The sequence below is a fragment of the Chiloscyllium punctatum genome, chromosome 15, assembly GCF_047496795.1.
Source record: "Chiloscyllium punctatum isolate Juve2018m chromosome 15, sChiPun1.3, whole genome shotgun sequence".
Lineage (NCBI taxonomy): Eukaryota > Metazoa > Chordata > Chondrichthyes > Orectolobiformes > Hemiscylliidae > Chiloscyllium > Chiloscyllium punctatum.
Genome location: NC_092753.1, coordinates 89784949 through 89805672, shown reverse-complemented (window position 1 = coordinate 89805672; position 20724 = coordinate 89784949).

The following is a 20724-nucleotide window of genomic DNA, read 5'->3' as shown; positions in this document are numbered from 1 at the left end:
TGTAAGAGACCTGCTGATTTTCATGACCATGGAAACATGCAAGGTGAGAGATCCTGTGTTAGCCCACTGATAGGTAGGGAAAAAGCTACCCTCATGTGGCCAACTTAGATCATGGATTCTGTACAGAGCAGATAGAGGTCATTTGGCCCATCACATCCAAAGAGCATCCCACCCTATTCCCACATTTACCATAGCTCAGCCATCAACCTGCACTCGACAGACAATTTCCCAAGGCCAACCCACCTAATTTGCACATTTTTAGATTGTGGGAGGAAACCGGAGCACCCGGAGAAAACCCGCACAACCACAGGAAGAATGTGTGAACTCCACACAGGCAGTCACCCGAGAGTGGAATCGAACCGAGGTCACTGGTGCTGTGAGACAGCAGTGCTAACCACTGTGCCACCCTGTTGAAGGAATGGCAGTGAATAGACTCTTCAAGTGTGAGAGAGAGTCAGCTTCTTGCTCCACATGAGTCAGCACTTCTCTCATTAGGGAGCCCTGCATAGATAATAATGTCTTCATCCTTGACAAATGCATTAGCACAAATGTTTCAGATGTTTTATTGGGAGCCAGTTTTGAAATTAAAGCCATAAATGAAAACTGAACACTTCTAACAAAATGCATGGACCAGGTACATGAACCAACTGGGTGATTCAAGATATAATGAACTAAGTATTTCTTCATCTCTTTCCCCAACCATTGACATCTCTCACTATTTTGTTTGGGTGAAGTGTTGCAAAATAGAATTGTTGTCATTGACTGGTAGAGACTTGATGGGCTGAAGGGCCTTTTATCTGTGCTGTGGACCTCTATGATATGGAGGTGCCGGTGTTGGACTGGGGTCGATAAAATCAGAAGTCACACAACACCATGTTATAGTCCAACAGGTTTATTTGAAATCACAAGAATTTGGAGTGCTGCCCCTTTATCTGGTGAAATAAGGAAAAGCGGACAGACACAAAATCTTTAAGCAGAGAGATCAATGGGAAGAGAGATCAAAATATCATACAAATGGCATGAGTGGAGGGTTGATAGACTGAATAATATGTCTCTGCAGGTGATCAAATATGTCAGACAATGTGAGTAAATTGTCAACAGCTGGAGAGTAAGTAAAGGGGATGGCCTATAATCTAATTAATTGAGGCAGAGAGATCATTATAAAACTTAAAAATAGGGTGGTGCTGGAGACAAAGCAAACAACTGGAATAACGTGATAGTTATAACAGTCACACGCCGAGTTACTTAACCAAAGTAACAAGTAATCTAAAACTGTACAAACTAATTAAGGTAGAGAGATTATAACAAGACCATAACAGTTTTTTTGTAATTATCTCTCTGTCTCAATTAATTAGATGGGAGCTCATCCCTTTCACTTACTATTCAGCTATTGACATTTTGCTTGGAATTAATTGGAACTATCTGGGCAGGCACCATAGTCAGCATGGATCAGCTTGGACAAAAAGGCTTGTTTTCTTGCTGTATTACTCTATAACTCTATGATTCTAGTTGTCAGCATTTAGCTCATATCCCTCTAAACTCTTCCTATTTATATACTTAACCAGGTGCCTTTGAAATGTTGGAATTGTATCAGTCTCCAAACTTCCTCAGGCAGCTCATTCCACCCGACATCACTCTTTATGGGCAACAGTTTCCTCTTAGGTCTCTTTAAGTCTTTCCCCTCTCACATTAAACCTGTGCCCTCTAGTTTTAGACACCCCTATCGTGGGAAAAAGTCTTTGACTATTCACCCTATCCATGACCCCACGTGATTTTGTAAACCTCTATAAGGTCACCTCTCGGCCACCGACACTCCATCGAAACAGCCCCAGCTGATTCAGCCTCCCCCTTTCGCTCAAACCCTCCAACCCTGGCAACATCCTTGTACACCTTTTCTGCCTCCTTTCAAGTTTTGCAACAGCCTTCCTATTTGAACACAGCACTTGAAAAGTGTCCTCATTTAATTGGGCATGTGGTGCACTGGTACCGCTGGGTTAGGAGATATGAGTTTGAACCCTACCTACTCCAGAGGTGTGTCATAATGTCTCTGAACAGGTTGACCAGAGAATGTCAAGAACAGAAGTGAAATGTTCTTAGCACTGAGCTCTTGTTTCTTCTCTTTATTTTCTGAAACATTTTCCTCAAATTTCACAGTGTCAGCAAAATGAGAAGCCATTCAAGAGTGAACAGATGGCCCATCCTTGTGGGTAAAAAAAGTCTGAAGGAATTCATCTTCTCTGTATCCGCAAAAACACTAGCCCTTTATGTTATAGTAGCTGTCACTGAGCACTGTGGGGATCGATCAAACGCATATAAAGTAACTCTCTCCACAGCAATAGAACTTTATTACTTCACTCCGCGGATGTTGTACAGTTTGAATTGTTATTGACAAACTATCAGTGCAGCTTCCAAGAGATAAGCCGAGGTACCAATCAGTTGCTTCATGCTCAAACGTAAGTGGCCTGAATTATCCCAGACCTGCGGGAATGGATGGAAGATGGGGGAGTGCTGGGCTGGATTAGGTGGCAAGGAAAATGTAACCAACTCGCTTCATGCCAACCGTGTGGCACCTCAGCTCCAAGTGCATTATGGGCATGAATGCAGGCTACTACCGAACAACAGCCGATAGCAACTTACTGAACTGGAATGACTGACAGTTGCATTGTTTCTTCAGAAGGCCAAAAGGACTGGCAGTTGCATGGCTCTGTTTGTGTCCTCAATTCCCCCCTCAAAACGTTTCACAGCCCACACCTGCAATTTCAAAAATGCAGCAGCCAATGAATGCAAAGCAAGATCCCACCGACAGCAATAATATTAGTTAGCAGTTAATGTGCGGAAAATCAGCAGGTCTGGCAGCATCTGTGAAGACAAAACAGAGTTAAACTTTCGAATCCAGAGACCCTCCTTCTGAATTTTTTCATCTGAATTTTTAAAATGTTTTAATGTTGGCTGAGGGACTAACTCATCCACCATTGAGAGGCATAGAGTCACAGTAATGTACAGCATGGAAATAGACCGCTCGGTCCAACCCATCCATGCCGACCAGATATCCCAACCCAATCTAGTCCCACCTGCCAGCACCCGGCCCATATCCCTCCAAACCCTTCCTATTCAGATACCCATCCAGATGCCTTTTAAATGTTGCAATTTTAAAAGCCTCCTCCACCACTTCCTCTGGCAACTCAATCCATACACGTTCCACCCTCTGCAAGAAAAAGTTGCCCCTTAGATCTCTTTTAAATCTTTCCCCTCTCACTCTAAACTTATGCCCTCTAGTTCTGGGCTCCCCCACCCCAGAGAAAAGACTTTCTTTATTTATCCTATCCATGCACCCCATGACTTTATAAAGGAGACCAGAATTCAATATTCCAAAAGTGGCCTAACCAATGTCCTGTACAACTGCAACATGACCTCCCAACTCCTGTACTCAATACTCTGACCAATAAAGGAAAGCATACCAAACGCCTTCTTCAATATCCTATCTACCTGTGACTCTACTTTCAAGGAGCTATGAACCTGCACTCCAAGGTCTCTTTGTTCAGCACCACTCCCTAGGACCTTATCATTAAGTGTATAAGTCCTGCTAAGATTTGCTTTCCCAAAATGCAGCACCTCGCATTAATGTGAATTCAAATCCATCTGCCACTTCTCAGCCCATTGGCCCATCTGGTCCAGATCCCGTTGTATTCTGAGGTAACCTTCTTCGCTGTCCAATGCACCTGCAATTTTGGTGTCGTCTGCAAACCTACCAACTACACATCTTATGCTCACATCCAAATAATTTATGTAAATTATGAAAGGTAGTGGACCCAGCACCAATCCTTATTGCACTCCACTGATCACAGGCTATGGAGCCTTGTCTGCCTCCAGTCCTACACAATATCTGCTTGACAGTTAACTATCTTACGAGTTATATCAGAGTGGCATCTTTAAGTGGAACATGTAAATTAAATGTTGGTCTGTCCAACAATACTTACATTCAAAAGTGAATATTGAATGCAGTCACTACACGGAGCTGTTATTGACTTGCATTTATACAGAAGCTTTAACATTGGAAAGCAGTCCAGGCACTTCACAGGAGCATTCAACGTGATATTTGGCAGGGGGCGGGGAAAGGATTGCATATTTAAGACAGAGAAGAGAGGATAATGAATCATTTGAATTCTGTACCACAAAGGGAGGGTGAGGCTGGGATGTTAAAGGCAGAGACAGACAGATTTTCTTTTAATCAGGAAGGGAATCAAGGGTTGTGGGGACAAGATCAGAAATTGGAGTTGAGGATGATGAAAAGAACCATGACCTGATTAAATGGCATAGCAGAATCAATGGGCTGATTGACCTACTTCTATTCCTCCATCTTAATGTTGAAGGTGACAGTGGGACAGTTGACAAAGAGCTTGGTGAAGGAGGTAGATTTTGCAAAGCAATTTAAGGAATTATAGGACCCCTACAGTGTGGGGGTAGGATAATTGGCCCACCAAGACTACAGCAACCCTCAGAAGAGCATTCTCCCCAGATCTGTCCCTGTAACCTAACAATTCCTATGGCTAATCCACCTAACTGACACATCCCTGGACACTATGGCCAACTTACCTAACCTGCACATCTTTGGACTGTGAGGCAAGACTGGAGCACCCAGAGTCAACCCATAGGGAGAACATGCACACTCCATACATACAGGTGATTGAGGGTGACATTGAACCCAGGCCCTTAGTGCTGTGAGGCAGCAGTGATAACCGTTGAACCACTCATGAGAAAGGAGTGAAGGATAGAGTGGCTGACAGGTTTAAAGATGATATTTCAGAAGTTAGTCTAAACCACTGAAGGCAAGGTCAATAACAGTCAGAGCAATTAAAAGCAGGGACAGGCAGTACTCCAGAACTGGAGAAGCAAAGAAACCTCAAATTGAATTCCTTCAGGTTTGGGGGAAGTTACAGAGATAAGGAGAGTGGACATAATGAAGGAATTTGAACGGGATAGGAATATGAAGTCGCCTCTCCTTTCATATACAAATAAGAACTTTCAATCCTTGATGTCAGAAGTAGGCTCTTTTCATTCTTCTATGGGAGTTGGGCATTGCTGGCAAGCTCAGTATTCGTTACTGTCCCTAGTTTCTCTTGAACGTCAGAGGGTAGTTAAGAGTGAAACATATTGCTGTGGGTCTCAAGTCACATGTAGACGAGACCAGGCAAGGACAGCAAAGGGCAGGTGTGAATCAGATGAAGTTGCATGGCAATGATAGCTTAACAGTCAGAAAGATTGACTTTAAATTCCAGACGTACCAATTGATAGACTTTAACTTCCAGCAGGTATTATGGATTAGCCTGGACTTTTCACATCCCAGAAGCATTTTCACTCTGCCACTATCGCCCCCTTATTGAAAAAGATACGATTCTATTGGTTTTATTCCTTGGTTGTTGTCTTATTAAATCCTATAGGTTTGTTCTACTCTGACAAACATTTTAATTAGTCACTAATTTATTCTCACTCCAACCTATCAGTGCTTTAAGTGTCAGTTAACTTTAAGATCTAAGCTTTTTCGTCTGGAAATTATTTAACCCTTACTTGTATTCTAAGCAGGTAATTTCTGAGTTTAACTCCACCATTCATACTAATCAGTGCTTGAAAAATGATACTGGCAAAGACAGATTGCTCACACCAGTTAGTATTGCTGGATTGCAAAGGCACAATAGTAAGGGGAAGCAATGACTTAGTGGTATTGCTGCAAGTTTGCTAATCTAGGAATTCAGTTGATGCTTTGGGGATCTATGTTCAAATCCTACCATGGCAGTTGAGGAATTTGTATTCTAGAAATTTTCTGGAATTAGGAATCTACTGAAGACCATGCAAACAGTGTCCGGAAATATCCAAGGCAGGAAATTTACCATCCTTATCTAGTCTGGCCAGCATGTGACTCTCAATGCAGTTGACACTTAATTACCCTCGGAAATGGTATAGCAAATCACTCAGTTGCATCACGTAGACAGATCTCTGCCATTTCTCAAGGGTAACTAGGGATGGGCAATAAATGTTGGCCAGCCAGTGACACCCATGTCCCACAAGAGAATTAAATAACAATGCTGGTTGGTAATCTGCAAGGATGCTGACCAGGACATAATGATTCATTCTGAAGAAAGGTCACTAGAGTTTAAAAGTTAACTCTACTTTCTCTCCACCGATGCTATCAAACCTGCTGAGTTTCTCCAGCAATTTCCGTCTTTGTTACAGATCATCGGTAGTTCAATGTTTTAGTTTAGCATAATGACTGGGCTGACAAGTGAAATCTGGATCAGAGAGTGTATGATAACAGAATCTTAAAGTGGCAGAGGAACCCACTCAGTCTATTGCGCTGGACTGGCTCCCTGAATCCACACAATCTGATTCCCTATATCTTTGTCACATTACTTTATCTTCTGAGGTATTAATAAACTTCTGTTCAATGAGCCATTATGGATGCTGCTCCACCGTTATTAGAAAAAACATTGCTAATCTCTCGCCCATGTGATGGTCTTCAACTTATGCCCTGAGGTTGACTCACTGATCTGTGGAACTGACATTTCCTGACTTGCATTACCAAGACTCCCTCATAAATTTGCATTTCTCTGTTTGATCTCGTATTGATTAATTTGATCTTACCTTCGGGGCAGGTACGTGCTGACTGATACAAACCAACCAAATTGGTTGGTACAGAGTGATTACTCTCACCACACTGTACAATGTCACTAACAAGTGCCAAGCAGCCCCATGCCAGGCATTTTAATTTCTGCTCATGTTTGCTTTCCTTCGTGCATCCAGCTTCTATCAGTTGTTTTGTTGGTTGATTGCCATTTAGCTCCTGGCTTTATTCATTGAAGGAAATCTACAAGTTGAATGGAATAATATTTCAAAGAGGTAACCATAAATGGAGAATGAAGAGTAGATCAAAAGAATTGCAGTTTATTTCTTGATTGTAATTCTTTCAAGGCAGGAACAATCTTAAACATAAAAGAACAAGGTGATAATTCTAATCTAGTGTGTTGTTTTTTTTAGATTGAAATGGTTCTCCTATCTGTTCAAGTCAAGTTATTCCAAATAAAGAGCACAGCGGGCATGCAAATCTCTGGGTTCACAGATATTCATCTCCTTCCTTTCTAAGACTTTGACAAACCAGCTTTTCATCTCTATGTTAAACAATTTTCACACAATCTAATCTGTTGTAGAGGTGCCAGGTCCACATTTTAACTACACTTTTCAATCCAGGGACCTACTAACTGTTTAACTGCTGTTCTTGAAGGAAAGACTCCATCTTTATTTTCTCCCTTCTAATTTCACCTAATGCTCAGGCTGTGTTGATAAAAACTTGTGTCGTTCCATGTTCAAAAGCATTTTCTCTGAATAGGCACTGACACCTTCAATGCGTTTTTTTTAAGAACATAGGGAATGTGTATGCAGTGAAGAAGTGTTACCTAAAGTTGGTGGAAGTTAGGTATCCCTGTTATCTCTGAAACACAAAGTCTGAATTAAAGCTCCACTCTCGGATGCTCACAAAGAAACCTATCCTGATACTCCAGTCAGTACGGGGGGGACACCTACACTGATGAGGGTGCTGTATTTTAGATGAAAAGTTAAAATGAAGGAAGTCCAGCTGATTTTCTCAAGCAGATACAAAGAATGATGTGAATTGAACAGCATTTATTAAATAATTCTGACTGTGTCAATGGAAGCCATCTCAGGATTATCAGTCAAATTTGTAGCATGTCTTTCACAAGTGATATTTATTAATGTAAAGGCCTCTGTTCTTTGTCAGCAAAAGGAACATGTCCACACATCATACAACCTTCTCTGATAAAAGGGGAAGTGAGAGCCAATCCCCATTACACAGCTGTGGCAACATCCTGACCAATCAGAGTTGGCTTGCCTGGTTTGAATTTAATCAATTCAATAAGACAGCTGCATCTCCACGTCAACCATAGTTCAACTGGTGAACAGTCTTTTCTCATGTTCCACATGTTCTGCAAATTGTTGTTACTTTTGGAAGGTGATTTACACAGGTTTCAGTCCAGTTAAATGCACAACTTTGGAGAGGGTGCAGAGAAGATTTACCAGGATGTTGCCTGGAATGGAGAGTAGGTCGTACGAGGATAGGTTGAGAGTTCTCGGCCTTTTCTCGTTGGAACGGCGAAGGATGAGGGGTGACTTGATCGAGGTTTATAAGATGATCAGAGGAATAGATAGAGTAGACAGTCAGAAACTTTTTCCCCGGGTACAACAGAGTGTTACAAGGGGACATAAATTTAAGGTGAAGGGTGGAAGGTATAGGGGAGATGTCAGGGGTGGGTTCTTTACCCAGAGAGTGGTGGGGGCATGGAATGCGCTGCCCGAGGGAGTGGTAGAGTCAGATTCATTGGCGACCTTTAAGCGGCATTTGGATAGGTACATGGATGGGTGCTTAATCTAGGATAGAAGTTCGGCACAACATCGTGGGCCGAAGGGCCTGTTCTGTGCTGTATTGTTCTATGTTCTATGTTCTATCTATGTTCTATGTTCAAAAGCATTGACTTTGCATCTCTTTTTAGCAACGTTTAGATTCAGTGCAACAGATAATTGTTTGATATAAAGTACATAACACTATTTTGAAGGAGTTAGCAATTTTATTCCTGATGCCCTGGCCAACATTTATTGCTCATGAAACTTCAGAAAAAGCAGATTATCTCATTGTTCTTCTATAGCTGTATCTAAGAGACTGCTGTTTGCAAACTTGTTGCTGTACTTCCTACATTAGCACAATAACTGCACTTTTAAAGAATGCCTGTGAAGTATCTCTGAGATGTCTGTGAAAGAAACAACTGAACTGCTAATTTCCTTTCTTTAACAAAGAGAGAAAGCTGAGGGCGAGACAGGAGGGAAGAGAGGAAATGAGAGACAAGGAGCAATAGTGACAGAGGGAACATAATGGGAAACAACACGTTCTGTACCACTAACCAAAAACTAGGGATGTATTTCTGCCCGTTCTTTCTAATAATGGACTGTGTGAAGGTAATGCAGACTATCTGGAGACTGATCAGGAAAATCTACTTCACAATGATTCAGGAAGTTAGACTCCAGAGCTTTGAACTTCTTAAAGGTTGCTGATTGACAAAGTATTTTATCACCCATTTTATCCTTTGTTGGCTCAATAGCAAACTGTATTTAATGATTGTTTCTGCTCATGTAAAACTGTGGTGGCATGTTAGATACACTATAGACATTACAAAGTCACATAAAATGGAACAGTGATACCCAGCGCTTCTTGACATTCATGTTCGATGAGCAGTTCTTCATTCTGAGGCACATTCTGAGGTAGCTTTTTTGTGTTGTTGTGGGCGGAGCTTAGAATTTGTTTTGAGCGTTGAATTCTGATTTATTCTTAATTGTTCATGGGATGTGGATACAACTGCCTAACCGAGCTCTGTTGTCCATCTCTAAGATCAATGAAAATGTGATGTTGAGCTGCATTTTTCAACCACTGCTGTCCACAATGAGCTGGTGCAGTCACAGTGTGGTCATAGAGTCATAGAGATGTGCAGCACAGAAATAGACACTTCGGCCCAACTCATCCATGCCAACCAGATATCCTAAATCAATCTAGTCCCATCTGCCAGCACTTGGCCCATATCCCTCTAAACCCTTCCTATTTAAATACCCAGTCAGATGCCTCTTAAATGCTGTAATTGTACCAGCATCCACCACTTCCTCTGGCAGCTCATTCCATACATGCAGCCCCTCTGTGTGAAACAGATGCCCCTTAAGGTCTCTTGTAAATTATTCCACTCTCACCCTAAAACTGTACCCTCTAGTTCTGGACTCCCTCACCCCAGGGAAATGACTTTGTCTATCCTATGCATGCCCCTCATGATTTTATAAACCTCTATAAACCTGGAGCCCTCAACGCTCCAGGGAAAACAGCCCTAGTCTGTTCAACCTCTCCCTATAGCTCAAATCCTCCAAACCTAGCAACAACCTTGTGAATTGTTTCTGAACCCTTTCAAGTTTCACAATATCCTTCCGATAGGAGGGAGACCAGAATTGCATGCAATATTCCAACAGTGGCCTGTACAGCTGCAACAAGACCACCCAACTCCTGTACTCAATGCTCTGACCAATAAAGGATAGCATGCCAAACGCCTTCTTCACTGTCCTATCTACCTGTGCCTCTACTTTCAAGGAGCTATGAACCTGCACTCCAAGATCTCTTTGTTCAGCAACACTCCCTAGGACCTTACCATTAAGTGTATAAGTCCTGCTAAGATTTGCCTTTCCCAAAATGCAGCACTTCGCATTTATCTAAACTGAACTCCATCTGTCACTCCTCAGCCCACTGGCCCATCTGGTCAAGATCCTGTTGTAATCTGAGGTAACCTTCTTCACTGTCCACTACACCTCCAATTTTGGTGTCATCTGCAATCTTGCTAACTCTACCTCTTATGCTCACATCCAAATCATTTATATAAGTGACGAGAAGCAGTGGACTCTGCACCGATCCTTATGGTGCACCACTGGTCACAGGCCTCCAGTCTGAAAAGCAACCCTTCACCATCACCCTCTGTCTTCTACCATTGAGCCAGTTCTGTATCCAAATGGCTAGTTCTCCCTGTATTCCATGAGATCTAGCCTTACTAACACGGTACATATTGTTGCTACTGAGCATCACTAATAAAAGGATTGTTTGTAGATTTGGCGTCAATCAAGTTGCTTTGTCCTGGATGGTGTCAAGGTTCTTGAGCGCTATTGGAGCTGCACCCATCCAGGCAAGTGGGGAGTTATCCATCACACTCCTGACTTAAAATTAGAATTAGGTTTATTGTCACATGTACTCACATGAGCACAATGAAAAATTTACAAAGTTGCCACTTAAGGCACCATATTTGGTACAAAGGTTCCTCGGTACAGGATTTTAGGAATAAATTATAAAAATAAAGAAATGAAAGTTCAGCATTACAGTCTTTCACCTTAGGTACAAGTAAACAAGGTACAAATTGTTAGGAATCAATTAGAAAAATAAAGAAATTTAAACTTTTAAAAAAATTCAGCATTACGGTCCTTCAAGCAGACCACACTGGGCCTCACCATCAGAACATTCTAGAACTCCGCTTCCAGTCCGTGCCCAGCCTTGTATCAATTCCATGCTGAACTCCATGATAACTTGCACAAACAACAAAGACCCGCTCTGGGCACCAAGCTGCACTGCAGCTAACAACCCACTGAGTCTCTGAGTCCAGGCTCTAGGCCTAGTGAAGTCAGGAGTTCTCAATCCAGACACTGTCACCGCTGCTGCCAATCATGCTCCAATACCTGCCAATTCCCTATGACACCAGAAGATGCAAGAAAGGAAAAGAGAGTGAAAAAGACAGAAAAGAAGAGAGAGAGATAAAAGAACAAGGTGGCCAGCCTAGAGCATACAAGCTCAGGATCCCTTACACTCCCTACCATTCCAGGGCTGCCGTCTTGGAAGGTAGCCTTGTAGATAGTGAACAGGCTTTGGGAAGTCAGGAACTGAGTTACTTGCTGCAGAATACCTACCTCTGACCTGCTCTTGCAGTCACAGTATTTATATGGCTGGTGCAGTTCAGTTTCTAGTCAATGACAGAGGAAAGGCCATTGATTAAGCAGCTGAATATAGTTGTGCCTAGGACAGTACCCTGAGAAACTCTTGGAGCTGAGATGACTAACCTCCAACAGCCACAAATATCCTCCTATTGCTGAAATATTGTCAGGGTCCAAAGCCTATCCAGTATCCAGGACCTTAAGCCACTCCTTGACACCACTTGGAGTGACTCAGATTGGCTGAAGGCCGGTAGCTGTGATTCTGGGGACTTCTGGAGGACGCCGAGATTGGTTACCAAAGAATCTTAGAGAACTAAACACTAAACTAACTATTTTAGCCATTGCAAATGACATTTTGGTTAAGCCCATGTATTCAGCACTTAGAGATTCAGCAGGGAGATGGCACTTTCATTGCTGAGCATATTTTTAAAAATTTATTTGTGGGACGCGGGTATAGCTGGCTGGATCAGCATTTATTTCCTATTCCTAGCTGCCCCTGAGGAGGTGTTGGTGAGCTGCCTTCTTGAACCATGCAGTCCATCAGCTGTGGGCGGCATGGTGGCACAGTGGTTAGCACTGCTGCCTCACAGCGCCAGGAGACCTGGGTTCAATTCCTGCCTCAGGCTGTGTGGAGTTTGCACATTCTCCCTGTGTCTGCGTGGGTTTGCTCCGGTTTCCTCCCACAGTCCAAAGATGTGCAGGTCAGGTGAATTGGCCATGCTAAATTGCCTGTACTGTTAGGTAAGGGGCAAATGTAGGGGTATGGGTGGGTTGTGCTTCGGCGGGTCGGTGTGGACTTGTTGGGCTGAAGGGCCTGTTTCCACACTGTAATGTAATCTAATCTAATCTATAAAAAAACTGACCCACAATGTCATTAGGGAGGAAATTCCAGGACTTTGATCCAATGACTGTGAAGCAACAGCGGTATATTTCCAAGTCAGGATGCTGAGTGGCTTGGAAGGCAACTTGAAGGTGTTCCCAGATATCATTATTTAAATGGCTGGTCTGATTGGTGCTGCTGGTGTGTGTGCACCTGTATATCTGGATATGATGTGGGTATGTGGGCGTGGGGAGTTTGCTTTTTGCTATAAAGCCCTCAGTGCATAAAGAGCACTGAGCCTTGATGATTCACAGGCTAAACAAGAGCCGTCAGTTCATATCCATATCATTTACACAATGCTCAGCCTCAATCTTGCAACCAGATGTCATTTAACCAGCCTCTGGGTCTGTGAAATTTGGCTCCCTTTCAACAGGAATCAGAGTCTCTCAAAATGAAAAGTCACGACAATGAAATCACAGGCCATGAAAGTGACTCAGTTCTTCGAAGCATGGAGCTCTGTGATAATATGTAGATTGGGAAAAATGATAAGCATAAAACCTTGCTTGATTATACCGAGCATAAATTTTGGTTTCATTCCAATAACTTTTCTTTCAAAAGCAACGATGCTTTGGGATGCTGGAAGTCTGAAAGGAAACCAGAAAATGGTGGAAACACTCAGGAGGCTTGATACCTTCTGGAAGAGAAAAACCTGGGTAAACATTGCTATGCATTGACAGACACCCTTCAAACCATTGCCTTGCAGTAAAGGCCAAGTTTCACCCTTCCAGTTGGATCTGCAAGTTAACTCTCTAGAGTTTTGTACACAAGGACATCAAAATGTAAGTGATTCGCACCATTTTTATTCTGGTTTTCCAGTCTTCCTGACAAAATGAATTCTCCACTTTACAGTCCACTTGTCACCTTCTTTCTTCTTCTTTGGGCCTTGGCAGCTTCTTGTGTTTTAAGACCATAAGATCTAGGGGTGGAAGTAAGGCCCATCAAGTCCATTCACCATTCAATCATGGCTGATGGGCAATTCAACGCCACTTAACCACACTCTCCCCATATCCCTTAATTCCTTGCGAGATTAAGTTTCCCACTTTGCTTGTTTGAATCTAAGGATCAACCTTGCTTGGTGGTATTTAGGTATGATGGTACAGGCTGTTTAGGACTGAGACTTGGAGAAATATCTTCACCCAGAGACTAATGGACAATCCATCAGTTGAGGACAAAGCATTGAGTGTTTTCAGGAAGGAGTTACATATAGTTCTTAGGGCCCAAAGGGACTGGGGAGGAAGTAGCAACAATGTACTGAGTTCAATGATCAGCCGTGATCATATTGAATGATGGAGTAGGTTTGAAAGGGTGAATGATCGACTCCTGTTCCTATTTTCTAAGTTTCTATGTTCTTATGCATCTTCAGCAAACTCAGGCAGATTGTATTTGGTCCCTCCTTCTAAGTCATTGGTATGGCCTTAACTCTGGCCAAATGTACTGACCTTGCTGGCAACAACCAGTCAATCTGAGAATAGAAATAGAAGCAGGAATGGCCATCAGGGGCTTCTCATTCCTCAATCAGAACTCACTCCAAAATAAGACAGAAAAACGGCCTTAAGAAATCAGTATCCAGTACTGTGACTTCAGTAATAGATCTTTTTCTTTATCCCTCGCATGGTCAGTTCCAGCATAGATGATGAACTTTTTCAGATATAGTTTTCAGGGTCTGACACCACAATAAGCTTTAATGATATTTGCATACGAACTATACTCAAAATACAATTTAATAAGCCATCTGCAGAATTTTTTCCCATCAGGTTGCAATGTTAAAAAAAAGTGCTAGCTTTCTTTTTGACTTGAGATTAGGCCACCCTCTAATTTAATGCAGCGAAATAATTAGATATAAAATGGCTCTGGCAATACTTCTGTGCACCCCAGACTGTTTAATTTATCAGTGGCAAAGAATAACTACACATAAATGTGTTTTATTTGATGGCCTGTTGTGTTCTCAAAGGTAAGGTGGGGGGAGGTTCCAAAAATCTGACTCACACTCTGCCATACTCAGTGGATTTGTGAGGAATAAAGAAAGGGATGGAATGTGTCATCCAGTTGAAGTGTTTTGTCTGAATTATGATCCACTTATATGGTCAGTACATAACTGTTGCCTATGACTCAGTTCAACACGAAACAATAACATGCAGAATGCAAGCTCTGGAAATTGTCCCTATTCGTCACCTTTGCTGCTCAGTGGGACCAAGGATCAAGCCCATGAGGCACTTGTTGTTAACTCTTCCTTCCCCAGATCTCCTCCTTCATGCTTCGTTAGTATAGTTGGCACTGAGCCATTTTGATGATCACAACTCTTACCACACACTCCCAACATCTTTCCCAAAGGAATGGTTGCATTGCTGCCTTTCAATAGCTGAGAGTTCGGGCAGAGATGAAAATTGACCGCAGCATAGTACATACAACTAAGGATGATGGGGTCATTCAAGGTTTTGATGCCTGCCATGTTAGATGATCGTTAGTATTAGAATGGTAACAGGGGTCATAGAAGCCCCAATAAAGGGCCTTTGGGAGCTGAGTAGAATCATAGAATCCCTACAGTGCAGATAGAGGCCGTTCGGCCCATTGAGCCTGCATCAATCCTCTGAAGAGCATCCCAACCATACCCACTGCCCTAACGCTACAGTAACCATAACTAGTCCACCTAGCCTAAAGGCTCTGGACACTACGGGGTGGTTTAGCATGGCCAATCCACCGAACCTGCACATCTTTGGACTGTGGCAGCAAACATCCAGGGGGAACCTCTTGAAGACATGAGCAAAATGTGTAAACACCACACGGTCACCCAAGGGTGGAATTGAACCCAGGTCCCTGAGGCAGTGGTGAAAGCAACTGTCTCTTGAACTGCTTGCCCATTATGCCAGATGCAAGCTTTCACAAAAATGTTTTAATTGCTTAGGACACGCCCCACCGGCAAGACATATGTTATTGCCCATTGTCACTTGCACTGAGAGTTTCAACTTGGAGCCAGGTCATGTGGACTCAGTTGATCAGGTTGAGTTATGAATTCACAAGGCTGTAGATGACCAGCTGTGCCCAGATTTCCAGCCATTAACCTGGGCAGAGCTGACCCCCTCCAGGCCCCTGTCCCAGTTATTAAACCCTGATGTGTATCCCTGTCCCAGGGCCCTGAATTATGGCCTTTCTCCGCCCCCCCCCCCCCCCCAGGAAAAGAATAAAAGAGTCACAGGTGACTTATGGGTGGTCTTTAAAATTGTGAAGAAATGTGATGAAATGGATGCAAGGAAGATAATCCTACTTCCCATTTTGATGAAGTATCCCTAGACTTAAAATATCAACTCATTTTTCTTCCCATGGATACTGTCAGACCTACTGAGTTTCTTCAGCAACTTCTAGGCGTTATGTTTTCAGTTTTTCTCCTTTGTTGCGAATGAGGTACAAAATCGGGGTGATAAATATAAAATTTGTCACCAACAAATCCATTAGAGGCTCAAGAAGAACTTTCTTGACAAGGAGGGAGTTGTTAGAACGTTTGTGCGCTGCACATGCGCTGTGTTTCGATGTTTCAGGTAGGAGTGACAGGATGACCCTTTAAAACTGAGGTAAGGAGGAATTTCTTCAACCAGAGGGTGGTGACTTTGTGGAACCCATTGCCACAGAAGGCCAAATCATTGAGTGTTTTTAACATGGAAATAGATAGATTCTTGATTAGTAAGGAGATCAGCGAGAAGGCAGGAGAATGGAATTGGGAAACATATCAGCCATGATCAAATGGTGGAGGAGACTCATTGGGCTGAATGGCTGAAGTCAGCTGCTATATTTTATTGTGAGTTTTATGGGTGGTAGGTTATCCTGATGCACAATTAGTGACCCAGTTAGGTTTTTCAGAGCAATCTGTCAGCATTCAAAGTTGTTTTCTGTTACTAATCTATAAATTCTGAAACTTATTCACTTTAAAGGAATCCAACTCATGTCCTCTGGGTTAAATAGTCCAATGCCATGACCATTAGATTTTACGTGATCTTATATGAAACAGGTGCACACCAATGTGCATGTTCTGCCCAAGTCTTATTCCCTTCTATTCCTCATTCCCTCAGTGTTGCATGTAACTTTCCCCTTAATGCAAATTGTATTCCTTTGCCCTGCAGCTCTGTCATTTTCTTCCCTTCCATCTGATAATCTTGTGCTTTCATCTGGCTACTCACTCCCTCACTTTTGCCTCAAGGATAGACAACTATCCAGGAGATGGATGAACAACTAAAACCTTGTTAAAAGATGCTTAATAATTAATATATGTTGGAGGATGTAACTTTTGAAGAATGGTGGATAAATCGATTTACTTGAAGTTTTGAGAAAATACCATGATTGGTTTCTTTACATGAGGGCATTGAAAGCTCCCTGAGATTTCATTTCTAATAAAGCTTCATGGGAATTGCGTGATTTTGATCAATGTTTGCTTTGTTGTGGACCCCTGCTGGGTTTGCGTGACCAATTACTGAATGGTTTTTCTTCAAAGTCAGCATCTCATAATTTGCCACATGGAGGGAGAATGGATCGTCAACACTTCTGTTCAAAGCGTATTGGAGAGAACCAAGAGACAAGTTTAAATTAGGCAATAGCGATTGACTAGCTCAGAAACTCTCCTTCTAAAGATCATCTGGATGTGATGTTGGTGGATACTGATTCATGTACTCCCTTCAAGAAGGAATTGTTAATAAATACAAGGACACTGTATGCTTTATAAACTGCTGTCTTCCCCCTTTCAATGATGTGTATATAAATGCACCCAAACCACTCTGCTCCTGCACCTCCTTTAGAATTACATCCACGATTTTATATTGCCTTTAAATGTTCTTCCGATCAAATTTCAATACTTTACACTTCTCTACATTGAACCACTTCTGCCACCTTCCACCCACTCCACCAACTTGGCAATGTCCTCTAGAGTTCAACATTTTCCTCTTCACTCTTTCCAATCCTTCCCCATTTTGTGTCATCTGCAACTTGGAAATTACCCCCTGCACACCTATAGCCCAATCATTAATCTATATGAGGCAAAGCAAGGACCCCAATCCTGGGGAATCCCACTACAAACTTCCCGCAAGCCTAAAACACATCCATTGACATTGCTGTCCATTTCCTATCACAATTTGTATTCTCATTGCTACCGTCCCTTTTATACCATGACCTATAACTTGCCACATGAGGTATGTGGGACTGCTTCAAATGCATCTTCAAATTCCATGGATATAATGACCATTATCTCTTAAGTTCAGGTAGTTCTCCTATAACACACGCTTATAAAACACGATTTGGTTGTAACATGATTAGTGAATCGCGGACCTTCCTTTTATAAAGTGAACTCCCATTCACTCTTTTGCGACTCTATCTCCTGCATTTACCTGAACAGCAGGATCCTCTGTCTGCAAAATGCAAGCTCAGTGGGTTCAGCAGAAACAGGAATGCATTCAGCTCTGCAAGTCTTGAAACTGAACCTGAAACTGGGAATTGTAGTCTATGTTTAGAAGAAACTTTATTTCAAACCGGGAGGAGAATTTTGAGGAATGTTATGGACCAGGCCAGACCCCTCAAAATATTTTAAAAAGGTAGCCCAGACCTTAACTTTTTCTTATTTTAAAGGCAGATGTGTAGTCGATATTCCAGGTGTGATGCAGCTGGACAAACCACTCAGCTTTAAGCAAAACATAGTTAATTTTAACACTACAGTTTAAACATGAATAAAAAAAATGGAATTTAGAATAACTTAACTGTTGGAAAAACTTAACTGACCCGACACAGCAACTTAACTAAGGAGCTGTTTCAATTGCTGTAACGTCCCAAAAACACACTCCTTGGCACAAGACAAATTCAAACACAGATTCTTACAAGCAGGAGGGAACAACTTCCAAAGAGGTTTCAGAGAGAAAGTCAGTCAAGACTCTTCGGCTGAAGCTTGGAACCTTTCTTGGACTGCAGCAGCTTCTCTGCTACAGCTAAACCAGTGGCTTCTCGCTGTCACAATTGAACCAAACTGGATAAAACCTGAACTGGGAGAACTGGCCACTCCCCTGCCATTGTTAAAGTAGCCTCTTCAGCACCTCTGCCTTTATGACCTCTCTTGAAACAAAACCAAGGACTGGACTTCTGTGTCAGCATCACATGGTCAGTTGGCTCATGTACTTTCTGCTGAAGATCTTTGTGAAAGTTACATTGCTGTAGTCAGTGATTTTTAGTGTTAAAGAATTAAATTTAATGAGTTATTTCCTTAAAATATACAATTTAAATATTTACTTCAACTGTGCTATTGTTTCTGTTAGGTTCACTATTATTTCTGTTTTTTGACTGATTTTTACTGATATTTTTGGCAGATCGCTGTCAGCCCTGTTTTTCCCATAAGCCCCATTGTATGATTTTCTATAACACAGCATTGCAACTGTACCACACAGGAATGCAACTACCACATTAATGGAAAGTTGCCCTCTACATTATAATTGACCCAATTTATACAAGTGCAATAAAGCCCTGCTTTCGAGCTGCTCTGAATTCTGAGCACATACTTGTAATTTCCACGCAGTTCTGTTCCTTTGCATCTTTCCCTCTAATTCAATGGATCAAAGATGGTAAGTTAAATGATTAGACAGGAAAAACAGCCGATGTGAGTAGATTAAGGGCTGAGATAGTTCAGTAGGTCAGAGAGAGGTGACTTGGTGATTTCGAAAGCTTAATGCAGGAGGGAATCAATCTAAGGATTTTGATAGATTATTGGAGCTGGGTGGGAATATCAGCAGTTTGAAACTCCTGAACAAGTGTGCAGCAGGTCACTGATGGTTCAAGATAAAACATGCCGGAGAAACTCGGCAGGTCTGGCAGCATCTGTGGAGAGGGGTAACTGGACTCAAAGAATTAACTTTGCTTCCTCTCCACAGATGCTGCCAAGTCTGCTGGGTTTTTCCAACTAATTCAGATTTTAATGCCAGATTTCCAGCATATGAAGATCTTTGTTTCATTTGAGAGTTTAAGACGATTTGGTGGTCATTCAAATTCAAACCAGGGAAATGACGACACTGCCTAAAGTTGAAGCTCTTTGAATGTCTGGATACGGATCTGAGTGAGAGATTGTGATGGCAATTTGTGGCTTCTTTCCCTGTCATGTAGATGCACAAGCTGCAGTGGAGAGGTAGGCAACATCTGGGCTCCTGAGACTGGATCTCATCCATTCCATCCACTTTCCCTTCCTCTTTCCTTCTTTTCTTTTGTGCTCAACCTTTTTTTAGTTATTGGTGTATTTTATTTACATTTTGGACGCATGGAAACAGTGGCAGCAGCTGGAGCCCAGTGTGAGCCTGGATGGTGATATCGGTCAGGCAGTGTAGGATGGAGGGGAAGGATGGTGATAGCGGTGAGGCAGTGTAGGATGGAGGGGAAGGATGGTGATAGCGGTGAGGCAGTGTAGGATGGAGGGGAAGGATGGTGATGGTGGTGAGGCAGTGTAGGATGGAGGGGAAGGATGGTGATAGCTGGGATGCCGTGTAGGATGGAGGGGAAGGATGCTGATGTCGGTGAGGCAGTGTAGGATGGAGGGGAAGGATAGTGATAGTGGTGAGGCAGTGTCGAATGAAGGGGAAGGATTATGATAGCAGTGAGGCAGTGTAGGATGGAGGGGAAGGATGGTGATAGTGATGAGGCAGTGTAGGATGGTGGAGAAGGATGGTGATAGTGATGAGGCAGTGTAGGATGGAGGGGAAGGATGGTGATAGTGATGAGGCAGTGTAGGATGGAGGGGAAGGATGGTGATAGCGGTGAGGCAGGGTAGGATGGAGGGGAAGGATGGTGATAGTGATGAGGCAGTGTAGGATGGAGGGGAAGGTGTTGATAGCAGTGAGGCAGTGTGGGATGGAGGGGAAGGATGGTGAAAGTGGTGAGTCAGTATAGGATGGAGGAGAAGGATGGTGAAGACGGTGAGGTAGCGTAGGATGGAGAGGAAAGATTTTGATAGTGCTGAGGAAGTGTAGGCTGTGGGGAAGAATGGTGATAGAGGTGAGGAGTGTAGGATAGAGGGGAAGGATGGTAATAGCCAGAAGGCAGTATAGGATGGAGGGTAAGGGTGGTGATTGCGGTGAGACAGTGCAGGATGGAGAGGAAGGACGGTAATCGTCGTGAGGTAGTTTAGGATGGAGGGGAAGTTGTTGATAGCAGTGAGGCAGTGTAGGATGGAAGGGAAGGATGGTGATAGCGGTGAGGCAGTGTAGGATGGAGGGAAGGATGGTGATAGCGGTGAGGCAGTGTAGGATGGAGGGAAGGATGGTGATAGCGGTGAG